The 13,132-nt window shown below is 45.3% G+C and overlaps 1 protein-coding gene across 1 annotated transcript in view; it reads left to right on the forward strand.

The window, feature by feature from the left end:
• brf1b (BRF1 general transcription factor IIIB subunit b) overlaps nucleotides 1-13,132 on the forward strand; it is a 350,927-nt gene that overhangs the window by 34,427 nt on the left and 303,368 nt on the right. The gene's annotated exons all lie outside the window — the stretch shown is intronic.

The raw sequence follows: 13,132 nt of genomic DNA on the forward strand, positions 1-13,132 counted from the left end.
GACAATTAGCTGAGTTTCTGGATTAATAATCCAGCGATAATACCACCAGGCCATCACCTGCTCTAAAGTTAACCAATGTCACATGAAATAAACGGCAATGAGGTAATGTCTAGGCCAGCTGACTGCTGTTGGTTTGAGGTAAATAATAAGCAGTAGAGCAGGTAGAACTCTCCGATTCCTCTTCAGAATAGTACCGTGGGGTCATTTATATCTAATAGGGAGAGAAGATGGGGTCTTGGTTTAACATCCCAACTGCACTGGGAATGGAACTTCAACCCACAACCTTCTGACTGTGAGGCAGGAATTCTACCCAGTAGGTCATAAGGAATGTAGGGTAATAGGAGCTGGATTAGACTTTCAAACACAATTCGATCATATTGTGGTCACTCATCCCGAAAAGTTCTTTTACACCTATGTTATTAATTAGTCCTTTCTCATTGTATAACATTAGGTCTAGAATTTCCCTCCTTGTCTGTCTTTCCTAAATGTCAGATATACAGTTCCCAGTCTTGGTCACCATGCAGCCATGTTTCTGTAATGGTAATCATATCAAATCCATTTACCTCTGTTTGTGCCTTTAGATTACCTGTCTTGTTATGCATGCTGCAGCATTCATGTAGAATGCCCTTAACTTTGCCTTTTTGACAGCATTCTGATTTGCATCTGATGCAGATTCTGTACTTTGTTTTTCCTTCCTTCTAGTCCTGCTGCTCCTTTTTGTTACTAAGTCTTTCAACAGCAGCAGGAGTTGGCCACTCAGCCCCTTGAGCCTGTTCCTCCAATCAGTAAGGTCATGGCTGATCTGACTATGGCCTTAACTTACGACCAAGCCTTCACTGCTGCCTGGAAAGAATATAGAAACAGAAAATTTTCCTCATTTCTGAGTTAAATGGGGGACCCCTTATTTTGAAATGTGCCCCCTAGTTCTAGACACTCCAGTGAGAGGGACCATTCTCTCAGCATCTACCCTGGCAAGCCCCCTCAGGATCTTACAACCTCTCATTCTTCTAAACCACCAATGAATATAAGCCCAACCTACTCAATTTTTTCTCAGGTTACCTGGATCCACTACAGTTCATCTACCTCCGTAACAGGGCACAGCAGATGCCATCTCCCTGGCCCTGCACTTAATCCTGGGGCACTTAGATAATAAAGACACCTATGCCGGACTCCCATTTGTTGACTAGAGTTCAGACTTCAACACTATTATTCCGACAAAACCCATCTCCAAACTCCATGGCCTGGGGCTTGGCTTCTCCCTCTGTGACTGGATCCTGAACTTCCTAACCCATAGACCACAATCAGTAAGGATAGGCAACAACACCTCCTCCACAATCATCCTCAACACCGATGCCCCACAAGGCTGTGTCCTCAGCCCTTATAGACCTGTGACTGTGTGGCCAAATTCCCCTCCAACTTGATTTTCAAGTTTGCTGATGACACCACCATAGTGGGTCGGATCTCACACAATGATGAGGCGGAATACAGGATTGAGGTAGAGAATCTGGTGAACTGGTGCGGCAACAATAATCTTTCCCTCAATGTCAACAAAACAAAGGAGATAGTCATCGATTCAGGAAGTGTAGTGGGGAACATCAATGGGGACAATATAGAAATGCTCGAGGGCTTCAAGTTTTTAGGTGTCCAGATCACCAACAACCTGCCCTAGCTCCCCCCATGCTGACAGTATAGTTAAAAAAGCCTACTAATGCCTTTACTTTCTCAAAAGACTGAGGAAATTTGGCATATCAGTTACGACTCTCAGCAACTTTTACAGATGTGCAATAGAAAGCATTCTTCCTAGATGTATCACAGCTTGGTATGGCTCCTGCTCTGTCCAAGATCGCAGGAAATTACAAAGGGTCGTGAATGAAGCCCAATCCATTACACAAACCAGCCTCCCATCCACACTTGCTGCTACCTCGGAAAAGCAGTCAACATAATTAAGGACTCCTTGCACCCCAGACATTCTCTTTTCCACCTTCTTGCTTTGAGAAAAAGATACAAAAGTCTGAGGTCACATACCAGCTGACTTAAGAACAGTTTCTTCCCTGCTGCCATCAGACTTTTGAATGGACTTCCCCTGCACTAAGTTAATCTTGTTGGGGCAGCATGGGAGCACATAAGAACATAAGAAATAGGAGCAGGAGTAGGCCATCTAGCCCCTCGAGCCTGCCCCGCCATTCAATAAGATCATGGCTGATCTGTCGTGGCTCAGTTCCACCTTTCCGCCCTCTCCCCATAACCCTTAATCCCCTTGCCTATTAAAAACCTATCAACCCGCGTCTTAAATATATTTAGCGAGGCAGCCTCCACCACTTCAACGGGCAGAGAATTCCAGAGATTCACCACCCTTTGAGTGAAGAAGCTCCTCCTCAACTCCATTCTTAACCGCCCCCCCCCCTTTATCTTTTTTTTAAAAATAAGACTGGTCGGCGCAACATTGTGGGCCGAAGGGCCTGTTCCGCGCTGTAATGTTCTATGTTCTATGTTCTAGTCCTACAGTCCTTTCTGAGCGGGAAGAGCCTCTCCACCTCTATCCTATCCATCCCATTCATCATCTTATATGTCTCAATGAGATCTCCCCTCATTCTTCTAAAGCACAGCGGTTAGACTGCTGCCTCACAGTGCCAGGAACCCAGGCTTGATTCGTGGCTTGGGTCACTATCTGCACGTTCTCCCTGTGTCTGCATGGGTTTTCTCTGGGTGTCCAGGTTTCCTCCCACGATCTGAAAGACGTGCTGGTTCGGTGCATTGACCCGAACAGGGGCTGGAGTGTGGCAACTTGGGGAATTTCACAGTAACTTCATTGCAGTATTAATGTAAGCCTTCACTTGTGACTAATAAATAAACTTTATTTTTTACTTTACTTTCTCTACTCCCTAGCTATGACTGTAACACTACATTCTGCACTCTCTCCTTTCCTTCTCTATGAATGGTATGCTTTGTCAGTACACTCACAAGAGAAACAATACTTTTCACTGTATACTAATACATGTGACAATAAATCAAATCGAAATCAATGTGGTAAACCTTCTCTGAACTGCTTCCAATTAAAGTATATCCTTCCTTCAGTAAGGAGATGAGAACTATACACAGTACTCCTGGTGCAATCATACCAGTGTTCTGTGCCAGACTTCCCCACTTTAATATTCTATTCCCCTTGCAATAAAAACCATTTGGCTTCCTAATTACTTTTCCTGCATGTTAATTTTCTTTTGATTGATGTGCAAGGTCACCCAGATCCCTCTGTACTGCAACGTTCTGCAGTCTCCATAAAGTAATATTCTGTTTGTCTATTCATCCTGCCAAAGTGGACAAATGCGCTTGATGCCATATTATTCCCTGCCTTGCTCACTCACTTAACAAATCTGATTCCTTTACTGGCTCCTTATATCCTCAAAACTTGCTTTCCTTTCTTGGTTTTGTCTCATCACCAGATTTGGCTACAATACAATTCTGCCTTTTCCTCCGAATCAGTAATATAGACCACAGCACTGATTCCTGCTGCACTCCACTAGTTACAGTTCAGCATCCTGAAACTGATCCGTTCTTCCAGTTAGTTAGCCAATCCCATGTTAAAATATTCCCCCCAACACCGTGAACTCATGTGCCCCTTTTGTGGCCCCTTATTGAACCAAGATTGTTTTGAATGGTGAAGCAGGCTGAAGGCATCATAAGGTCCACCCCTGCTCCCATTTCTTGTTTTCAGCTGTGGCTGACGCAGCATGAAACAGTTCATCACTGCGCCTAGCATTGTGCATCAGCAGACCTTTACTGTTCAACACTTATACCTTCCTTCGGAAAGTTTCTGCACTGAGATTCCATAATGGACTGAGGCAGGTTATAAGATTGAATACTTACATTTCCCTCAGAATTATGTTACCTTTTATAAATCTGTTATTTTCACCATACCAGCAATGCAAAGTAGTGACAAATGGAAACGCAGTGACTGCAGGAGGTCCCTAAGAACCTGCGCCCCTAGCCGCACCCTAGGTTCTTTTACATACCTTTCCTTACATCAACAGAATGGCCTAGCCACCAATGTATTGGAACAGGGAGTAACAGAGGGTCATAGCATAATGTATTTGAAGAGAAGGGAGAGAGATGCGGTGATAGGGTGAGATAAAGAAGGATAGGCAGGGGCTTGTATGGGGTTTAAGTGTGGACATTTGGGCTGAATGGCCTGTTTCTGTGCTGTAAATACTGTGTTATTCTGTGTAGCTGGATGTCTAGATCCTCGTGTCACTGGGATGCAAGAGGTAATTTGTAAAGGTGTAAGATTCTGGTATACCTAGCATTCAGCAAATGCAGCCCTTCCTCTGGTAAAACTAGTCCTTTATTTTTCCGAAGTACTGTTTGTGAATTGGGTGGTGTTGATATTCTCCAAGATATATTAAATACTGTGTTCTGCCAGTTCCACCTCTTCGAGTCAGGCTTTGATTAAAAGATGTTCTGGAACATTTCAGTCTGTGCTGATGAAAGAGCAAACAGCAAGGAGTAGCGTGGCACAGAAACACTCTCTCGTTCTCTTACTCACCCACTTGCACACTCTTCTTCTCCTGTTCTCTGTCATGTTCCCTCTGCCTCTTGTACTCTCATTCTCTCTCTCTCTCTCTCGTCGTTCTCTCTTTCTGCCCCCCCCCCCCCCGTTCACTCTTGTACGTTTGAGTTTGCCTGTGCAGTTTGTTCAGAATACGGATTGTACTGTGTGGCATGCCACTGATAATCTAGGGCACTGTAACCCCCTGGCCTTTGCTAAATTGGACAGGAATACCGTGGTTGGCCCCTTGCCCTGGGTGAGAGAGAGAGGAGACAGAGGGTAATATCCCATTGTCAGTGCCATCCAGCGAACCTAGAACCTCAAACTTTGTCCCACCCATAGTTAATGCCTTGACAGCCTAAATTTTCCCCACTTAACCCCTCCCTCTAATATAGACCCAACCGGATGGGGGCTCACTGTGTGTGTGTGTGTGCGTGGGTGGGGTGTGGTGTGGGTTTCCCTCTGACACTGAGACATTATTAATATTCCAGCTGCCTCGGTAAAATGCTCTGTAGTGGCGACCCCCAAATGATGTCCTTGTGTTGACCTTTATTGATGGTATGCTGCCAGTTTATCCCAAACACGGAATTCTGTCCTCCCGGTTGGTTTCTTACTGAGCATGTCACCAGCCAGTTAAAATTAAATTTGAGAGAGTGGTTTTACTTTGGGATTGTGAGGTGATTTTTGGTGTGAATGAATCAAATCTGCTGATTGTGTTCAAAATATGACTGTGCAATTCTAAACCAATGCTTCCACTTGCCCCTCTTTCTGTCCCCCCGCCGCCGCCAAAAGCTACTTCACAGGCGTCACACTGAAAATGCCAAACAGTCATTATACACACACGGCAAATAGACATGGCAAGCTTTCCTGGCTAGTTTGTTTCCTTTGTATTTACTTGTAGTAACCTGCCACATCTGGAGAGAATGCTGACTTGCTGAGTTAGCCAGAACAGTCGAAGTAATTCCTTAATGTGTTTTCTGAAGTTGCATAATAATGCAGCTTTTTAAAAATTATCTTCTGGATGTGGGTGTTGCTGGCTATGCCAGCATTTACTGCCCGTTCCGTAGTTGTCCTTCAGAAAGTGGTGATGAGCTGCCTCTTGAACCACTGCAGTCCATGTGGTGTAGGCACAGCCACAGTGCTGTTAGGAAGGGGGTTTCAGGATCTTGACCCAGTGATAGGGAACAATGATGCATCTTCAAGTCAGGATAGTATGTGGCTTGGAAGGAAATTTGCAGGTAGTGGTGTTCCTATGTGTTTGCTGCCCTTGTACTTTGAGATGGTAGAGGTTGTGGAGCTTGTAAGGTGTTACTGAAGGAGTCTTGGCATCTTGTAGATGTAGAACTGCACCAATTCATCACAATAACTGCTGATGTACCTGTGATTGAATCACAGGGTGGGGTGCATTCACCTCATCCTAACCACGTATTGAGAAAGACCATCGAATCCAAACCTTTGAAAAATCATTCTCGATCTGGCATCCACTGCTCTGTCAAGAATCCATTTCATGAGTTGATTGTTTTGCCTCCTGACATTGTTTCCTGATTTAGTGTTCACTAGTTTTAACCCTTACCCTGTTAACACACTTTAGTTTAAGATAGTGTACCGGGTTAATAGTTTGGGCATTACTGGTATCTTGCACGCATTGAGTTTGCTTTCTTTCATAGGGCTGAGAAACCAAATTTCTTCTGTGTTCTTCTAACTCGCTTCCCCGAATGTTGGGGTTAGTCTTGTGGTTTATCTCCACAGTGTCTCTCTTACAGTCTGAGTAGCAAGAGTGAGACAAGAGGTCTCGCCTGACCAGAGAATGGAATAATTTGAGCATGACTTCCTCTGACTTATATGCTCATGTTGTGGTGCCTTGGAACATATTGCATGGAACATTCTGGACAGTACATCAATGCAAGTTGTTATCATGCAATGTTCTAATGACTTTCCTGCTTTGCACATTGAATATGGAATTATCTATAAAGCCCTTAGGTACAGTCAGTTTGGCATAGTCATCCTTGTTGGGGTACCTCCTGTTCCATTTTTCTTCTGATCTATAGTATTTATCCACATTGAATTTTATTTTTCACTAATCAGCCCATTCAGATTTGATTTTAATCGAATCCTTTCCTTGTTGTTTGTGTGGACAAATCAGTGTGTGCAGATTAAATGGCTGACCACATTCTGTTTAGCATAACCCTGCATTAGCACAAGATCCAGGTAGTTTGGTGAGTAGTTACATCATTCTTTCTTCTATTGAGCCATGTGCTCTAGGGAATGTGGTGCATCTTTTGGTCTAGGGAAAGTGGAACAAACCAGCCAGAGTCTCCCCCACGCATGGCTGTAGAAAAATCCATGTTTGAAATTTAGTGTGATGATGGATTTTGTTTTAATTTTTGGGGAAAATGTGGTGGTATGCTGTTCCGTGATTAAACTGGGGGAATGTTAAGAGAGGCAGCTTTGCCTATAGGAGCTAAGAGATAAATGGTTAAAGGTGGGGAATGCATGGTGGCACAGTGGTTAGCACTGCTGCTTCACAGCACCAGGGACCCAGGTTCGATTCCCAGCTTGGGTCACTGTCTGTGTGGAGTTTGCACGTTCTCTTCATGTCTGTGTGGGTTTCTTCCAGATGCTCCAGTTTCCTCTCACAGTCCAAAGATGTGCGGGTTGGGTGGATTGGCCATGCTAAATTACCCCTAGTGTCAAGGGGACTAGCTTAGGGTAAATGCAGGGGTTTATGGGGATAGGGCTTGTGTGGGATTTTGGTTGGTGCAGGCTCGATAGGCCGAATAGTCTCCTTCTCCACTGTAAGATTCTACGTGTGAGGTTCATGCGTTTGTGACGAGAGGTGATGGTGAAGTTGGATTTCCAAGCAATTAGGCTGAGTTCAAAATTTGCATTATAGATCCATAGAGTCAGAGATTCACAGCATGGAAACAGGTCTTTCGCCCCAACTCATCCATGCTGCTTTTTTTTTAACCACTAAGCTAGTCCCAATTGCCCACGTTTGACCCATATCCCTCTATATTATGAGATAATGACTTTACAAATTTTGAATTTCTAATGGAAGTGACAGTGGACTGTTGCAGAGGTAGATTAAATTTTATTGACCTTAAAGAAACCATGAAAGATACATAAGAACATAAGAAATAGGAGCAGGAGTAGGCCATCCAGCCCTTCGAGCCTGCCCCGCCGTTCAATAAGATCATGGCTGATCTGTCGTGTCTCAGTTCCACATTCCCGCCCTCTCCCCATAACCCTTAATCCCCTCGCTTATCAAAAACCTATCAACCCGCGTCTTAAAAATATTTAGCGAGGCAGCCTCCACCACCTCAACGGGCAGAGAATTCCAGAGATTCACCACCCTTTGAGTGAAGAAGTTCCTCCTCAACTCCGTTCTAAACCGCCCCCCCCCCCTTTATCTTGAGGTTGTGCCCCCTAGTCCTACTGTCCTTTCTGAGCGGGAAGAGCCTCTCCACCTCTATCCTATCCATCCCATTCATCATTTTATACGTCTCAATGAGATCTCCCCTCATTCTTCTAAACTCTAACGAGTACAAGCCTAGTTTATTCAGCCTCTCCTCATTGCTCAACCCCCTCAACTCCGGTATCAGCCTAGTAAACCTCCTCTGCACTCCCTCCAAGGCCAAAATATCCTTGCGTAAGTACGGCGACCAAAACTGCACACAGTACTCCAGCTGCGGCCTCACCAATGCCCTATACAGCCGCAGCAAGACCTCTCTACTTTTATATTCAATCCCCCTCGCTATGAAGGCCAGCATCCCATTAGCCTTCCTGACCACCTGCTGCACCTGCAGGCTGGGTTTTTGCGATTCATGCAGAAGGACCCCCAGGTCCCTCTGCACCTTCGCCTGTTGCAGTTTTTCGCCCCGTAAGTAATAGTCCTTCCTACCATTATTCCTACCAAAGTGGACCACCTCGCACTTGCCAACATTAAATTCCATTTGCCGTTTCTTGGCCCAATCGCCCAGCCTATCTAGATCCTTCTGCAGACTCTTCACACCCTCCGCGCAATTTGCCGTTCCACCAATCTTGGTGTCATCAGCAAATTTCAACACCATACACTCGGTTCCCTCCTCCAGATCATCTATATAAATGGTAAATAGCTGAGGTCCCAGCACCGACCCCTGAGGCACTCCACTAGTCACCAACCGCCAATCCGAATAGCACCCATTAACCCCCACTCTCTGCCCCCTATTTGACAACCAATCCTCTATCCACGCTAACACCCTACCCCCAACTCCATGCCCCCTTACCTTCTGCAATGACCTCTTGTGAGGTACCTTGTCAAACGCTTTCTGAAAATCAAGAATCTCCTCTATCCACTGCCCTAGACACATCCTCATAGAACTCCAATAAATTTGTCAGACACGACTTCCCCTCAACGAAACCGTGCTGCGTCTGCTCTATCAAGCAATTCCCCTCAAGGTGCCTCGCTATTCCCTCCTTGATGACGGATTCTAACGTTTTACCTGCAACAGATGTTAAACTAACCGGCCTATAATTCCCTGCCTTTTGCCTGGCACCCTTCTTAAACAACGGCGTAACATTAGCCGCTTTCCAATCTTCCGGCACTTCCCCAGAATCCAGCGACGTCTGGAAAATAACCACCAAGGCATCCACTATCACCTCTGCCATTTCTTTCAGAACCCTCGGATGCATTCCATCCGGTCCTGGTGACTTGTCCACAATCGATCCCTCCAGTCTGTCGGTGAATTGCTGAGGTGCATCTTGTAGATAGTACACTGAGCATTGGTGGTGGAGGGATTGAATGTTTGTAGATATGGTGCCAATCAAGCGGGCTGCTTTGTCCTGGATGGTGTCAAGCTTCGCGAGTGTTGTTGCAGCTGCACCCATCCAGGCAGGTGGGGAGTATTCCATCACATTCCTGACAGACAGTAATTCTTTTGTTTGGAAAAGTTGAGCCCCTGTTTCTAATTTAATCCAACCCTGCAACACATTGAGCTATCTGCACTCCTCCAATGCTGGTCTCGCGAACAACTTCGATTTAGTTGCTACACCATTGGTGCCCTAAACTCTGAAATTCCATCCTTAAATGTCTCCGGCTCTCAACTTCTCTAAATCTCTGATGCTTCAGAAACCCTACCTCCTGTCCTCATATGCTTCTGAAACTAGGTGTCAAATTTGTGCTCGTGAATTGTCTTGGGACGTTTTGTTATACAAGCTTCATATGAATACAATGAATTGTTGGTTTAGGGAGGTACTGGAATGTGATTGGTACCTGTGGAACTGTACACTGAGAATTGCTAAGCACAGACAGTAAAGATGATGTGTGATTGTGCGCATCATGCTACGGGGTGCTTGTTAAATGCCCCTCCACCATCTACAAAGCACAAGTCAGGAGTGTGATGGAATACTCCCCACCTGCCTGGATGGGTGCAGCTGCAACAACACTCGCGAAGCTTGACACCATCCAGGACAAAGCAGCCCGCTTGATTGGCACCATATCTACAAACATTCAATCCCTCCACCACCAATGCTCAGTGTACTATCTACAAGATGCACCTCAGCAATTCACCAAAAGTCCTTAGACAGCACCTTCTAAACCGATGACCACTTCATCTAGAAAGACAAAGGCAGCAGATACATGGGAACACCACCACCTGCAGGTTCCCCTCCCAAGCTACTCGCCATCCTGACTTGGAAATATATCGCCATTCCTTTGCAGTCGCTGGGTCAAAATCCTGGAATTCCCTGCCTAACAGCATTGTGGGTCAATCCACAGCACATGGACTAGAGCGATTCAAGAAGGCAGCTCACCACCACCTTCTTGAAGGCAACTAGGGATGGGCAGTAAATGCTGGCCAGCCAGCAACGCCCATGTCCCACGAATGAATGAGAAAAGTGTGTGTTTCTCCTTGTTGCTCTACTGTGCAACTACAGCTTTACCATGAGCGATTGCTTGGGTTCAGTTAGTAATTGATCAGGGTTAAAGTTCTTACATTCCTTCACTGTTCATGTTGGGATGAAACATCTCTTTGTCGTTATCCCCCGATGATGCAGCACCTAAGCCTTGACTTCCCAGCAATAATAATGTACAGGGCTGCATTGTCAATCTGTAGGCTTCTCTCTGCTATGTGTTAACAGAGGGAATGCCGGATTCTCTTCTATGTTTAATACATGCACAGATCTTGATGCGTTTTTGTTCTGGCAGCATCCAATGAGTTCCGAAGCTTCCTGCTACTTCCTCCAATTATGGGTGGATAAGGAAGAGAATTGAAGGAGCAAAATACATGTGTGGTTAAAGCTCTTGGAAATAGAAAGAAATAGCTTGCATTTCAATAGTGCCTTTAAGGCCATCCCAGAGCACTTTACAACCAAATGTAGTCATTATTTTAAGGTAGGAAATATGGCAGATGGTTTTCACACATCAAGATCCCACAAACAGTCATTAGTTAATCACCAAATAATATTTATAGATGTTGACTGAGGGACAGATATTGGCCTAGATTTTGGGAGAGCCCTTGGTCCTACTCACAATGCTGCCATTGCTCATGCTGATCTGAAAGGGCAAATGGGGATTTGGTGTACGTTGCATCCAAGAAGTGCTAAGTTAGCAGATTTTCTGCACACAACTGTTGGAATGGGAAAGGGAGTAAGCAGCCAGGAGCAAGGTCTAAAACCCGACCCCAACCTTCTGCTTCACCTTCTCATGTTATCACGCTCCTTTGAGTCTGGAAGGCATTGCGAAATTCAGCCCGAGTGCTGTAGTGGACTCAGCTTTCTGTGTCTGGGATAAAGGAAAACTAAGTACTGCCGAGAGTGAAGATATGAAATAAATACAGGAAATGCTCAGAAGCTCTGGCAGCGTTTGTGAAGAGAGAAACCCCAGTTAATATTTTGAGTTGAATGTGACCCTTCTTCTGAAGACAGATCTTAATCTGAGGTTAGGTGGCAACTAAGTCGTCCGTGGCGGGACTGAAACATGGGACTGAAATACTCCACTAGGCTCCAGGAATCCAGCCCTGACCTTATTAACTATGCACCTGGAGGCTCTGCGCTGTATTCCGTGATGGGGCAGGCCTGATGGCGTGTAGTCTGCTGTTATATCCAAGCACCATATTGAAAAGATGCCTAACATCACTGATCCACTCGTGGAGAAAGCAGGTGGATCTTCAGGAACATTCTGAGACCAGAAGATGGGCCTTCTCCAGCGCACCAAATCTGGAAGGTCCATTTGCAGCTGCTCCTCCCAGACATTGCTGTGATGTTCCAGGTGCTGGGTGGCCTGTGGCCTTCATCTTAAACTCCAGAGCATTATTCAGGTGAGCCCCGACAATTGTACACCACATTGTTACAGCCATATTTTGCACAGAGGTGTTTTCCCGCAGCTGTCGCAGGGAATTGGGAGTTGGTGAGGTCAGGCTTTCATCTGCATCATATTAATGGGATGCAAATGAGTTTCACGCTGGCCTCCAGCAGCTTTACCAATCTGTCATCCCGTGCACCAGTGGAAAATCCTATGGGAAATTCACATCGGTGTAAAGCTGATTTTTGGGCCTCCTGCTGAATTCTTCCCCATCCTGCCAGCCATTGAACCCAATGTGTGGGTATGGGAGAATTCCATCTCGTGTCACATTCTCTGAATTAGGCATTGTACTTTCATGAATGAAATTTTCTCACACAGAGGGTGGTGAGTGTCTGGAACAAGCTGCCAGAGGCAGTAGTAGAGATGGGTATAATTTTGTCTTTTAAAAAGCATTTAGACAGTTACATGGGTAAGATGGGTATAGAGGGATATGGGCCTAATGCGGGCAATTGGGATTAGCTTAGGGGTTTAAAAAAAGGGGTGGCATGGACAAGTTGGGTCAAAGGGCCTGTTTCCATGCTGTAAACCTCTATGACTGAGCTGAGAAAAAATTTCTTCACTTGGTTGGAATTCTCTGAACATCCACAGTTCTCTGGAGTAGTCTTTGAATATCTTCAAGACTTTGGATACAAAGGCAATCATGGTAAAGAAAGGTGGCTTTGAGGTAGAAAATCAGCCATCATAGTATTGATTTGCAGAACAAGCTCGAAGAACCAAATGGTCTATTCCAACCTCCTTATCTTCTCCATCTGTAGCACTCGCTCTCTTCTTTCTCCCTCCTCTCTCCACCACTCCCCTCCTATCCTCAATGTTCCTCTGAGGAGAAATTTCTTCACCTAGACGCTGGTGAATATGTGGAACTCACTACCACAGAAATTAGTTGAGGCCAAAACGTCTGATTTCCAGAAAGATGAGATATAACTCTTGGAGCTAAAGGAATTAAGGGATATGGGAAAAAGGGGGGATCAGGATATTGAATTTAATGATCAGCCATGATCAGAATGAATGGTGCAGCAGGCCTATTCCTGCTTCTAGTTTCTATGTTTCTCTGTTTCTGCAGTCTGGTTAATGTGGGGTTGAATTTCAGAGTTATATTGATTTGTATGCTTTAAAAAGTCTTGCTTGTATTAAGAAATGGGGCGGCATGGTGGCACAGTGCTTAGTACTGCTACCTCACAATGCCAGGGATCTGGATTCGATTTCTGGCTTGGGACACTGTCCGTGTGGAGTTTGCACGTTGTTCCCCTGTC

The sequence above is a fragment of the Carcharhinus amblyrhynchos genome, chromosome 14, assembly GCF_965287045.1.
Source record: "Carcharhinus amblyrhynchos chromosome 14, sCarAmb.v2.hapA, whole genome shotgun sequence".
In the NCBI taxonomy this organism is placed as follows: Eukaryota; Metazoa; Chordata; class Chondrichthyes; order Carcharhiniformes; family Carcharhinidae; genus Carcharhinus; species Carcharhinus amblyrhynchos.